General features: G+C 33.3%; 1 pseudogene; it reads right to left on the bottom strand.

The window, feature by feature from the left end:
* Positions 1 to 386: 386 nt before the first annotated feature.
* On the bottom strand, positions 387 to 486 carry LOC122110469 (annotated as a pseudogene).
* Positions 487 to 2,318: the final 1,832 nt, after the last annotated feature.

Here is a 2,318-nt window from a genome sequence, read left to right as displayed (position 1 = left end):
CTGAAAAAAGTATATCTATGTTTGTGTAATGTCCATAATCTATATCATTCTCTCCTAGATATAATACTTTGAATTCTACATTGTAATATAATGTATAGACTCATTAATAAATGTGACCTTGCAGATTGCATTCCATATAGAAGAATTTTAAGACTCCTTTTTTTTGTAGTTTCTTATATTATTTTATTTCTTTGGTATAAAATGGCAATATTATCTAATTTCAAGTTTTGTAAAGGTTATGTTATGTAAAGGCCTTTCTAAGGAGAAAATTTAATACACTGATGTCAAACTAACCTTTAATTCTATAAATTACATGTATTGTTACACTTGTATTTTTGTAATCAACTTTTTAATAACTGTTTTTCATTTCTTGCATCAGAAGAATGAAAAATATGGAATACTTCACAAATTTTCATATCCTCCTTGTGCAAGTGCCATGTTAATCTCTGTATTGTTGTAATTTGGGTAGACCTGCTGCTGAAGCATATATTATCCTCTAAATTTAAGTACGTAATGATACAATCTTTATACAGACATATATCCATGGTTGCCTATTTGTAACAAGGAACCCTTATTGTTCCTAAAAATGCTATTGATCTTATTTCTCTAAATTTCTGTGTACAGTGGAAAAAACTTATATAGTTTGGTCGATTGCTCACATTTACAATTTTTTGGTCAATGACTATTTTGTCATTTTCATTTTAAATTTGATCATACTTTGAAGCCTTTACAGCTAAGTCCAAAGGTGGTGGCTTTTCAAGTACTTATTTATCAACCTAGTTAGCTTTGTGGAGCTAATGGATTCAAAGTAAGCCTTACTTAAGAGCTACTTCTAACTTTCTGCAGGTTAAAATTTCCCAAATGAGGTCTTCCTGGGACAAATGTCTACCTGAACTGTGAAGACTCAGGGTCTATGTTGAGGGGGCAGAATGATGCAGGCTCCAGCCTCAGGATTATCTGAGGACTGTGTTTGGGATTAGGAAAACTCTTGGAACGCCAGGCTACAGAGGGAAAATGTTCCCTCTCCCTATCTCAAAACATGTCACAGACTCATGGGAGCTGAGGAAGTGGCTCTTCTGCTTGCTTAAGCATAGATGAACAGGTGGTCAAGCATTTTGCTGAGATTGGAGAAGTGGTTTGAGCTTGCTCTAAAGTAGTTTAGATAATAATATACCTAGACATTCTCTCATAGGTTAAGTAAAAATGTATCTGTGGAAAATTTTTGTGTGAATGTTTTCTGACCAAATCTTGGCAAAGATTATGCTTGCTAGTCTTTAAATACCCACTAACAATAAAGCACAGCATGCAGTGGCAATTGCTGTTTGCACACTGCATCCCCTGTGTCCTGGTGATTTTGTGACCCTTACCCAGGGACCGCAATGCACTAGACGTTGACCCTGAACCCTTACCTTTCTTCCATGTAGGAACAGACCAACCAGAATATCTTACCCTGACAGCATGGATTATCTTACTGGAACAAAAATAATCTTAGTTACAAGGGATCATAGAGAGATGAACAGTTCAGACAGAATTGTTCAGAATGGAAGGTATTTTATCAAAACATAATTGTTTATTATACATATCATTTCAAAAGTAGCTAAAGCCAAGAAAGTGAAAAAATTGTTCATATGCATGATTACCTACTGTCCTGACCTGTCTATCATCCAACCAAGCAGGAACTTACACTACTGACATTCTATCACCAAATATTGCAATAGCTCCTGGAGAAGTCCATATGTTTCTCCTCGATATTAGGCCTTAAATTTGTAATGTTTTAATCAAAGTGTTTCCTCTTGCCTCCAGGCTGCATAAGTACAAATGGTAAAGCTTTAAGTCTAACTCTACCAAAAACTGAGGTACAGATAATGGAATAATACTTTAAAACAGAGTTGCCTTTGATTCCCTAAACACAACACAACAATGCAAAACAATTTTTATATTATATGTACTTATATATTTTATATTTATATGTGCTGATTTTAAACTTCATACAGTGAATCTTACTAGAATTGATAATTTGACAAATATATTGACATTTATTCCCATAAATAGATTGGATATAAATAATTAGGTTTAGAATATATATTAGAATATAAAAAGTATCAATGCAATATCTTCAGTATAAACTTGTGATACCTTCTAAGTGTTCGTGGTCTTCTGAATACACATGGTAAAATAACAGTATTGTTTTCTGCTAATCTATAAGGGATTTTATTCTGATGCTCTGTTTATTGTTTTAACTTGCTGGTCCCAAAGTGTTTTTCTCCATATTTCTGAAGCATTCTTACTGATTATACCCAAATTTTGCTGATATGATG

The sequence above is a fragment of the Dipodomys spectabilis genome, unplaced genomic scaffold, assembly GCF_019054845.1.
Source record: "Dipodomys spectabilis isolate Male_0828 unplaced genomic scaffold, ASM1905484v1 ptg000078l, whole genome shotgun sequence".
NCBI lineage: Eukaryota > Metazoa > Chordata > Mammalia > Rodentia > Heteromyidae > Dipodomys > Dipodomys spectabilis.
The sequence above is the reverse complement of the archived record's forward strand: the minus strand, read 5'-3'. Positions and strand labels throughout refer to the sequence as shown.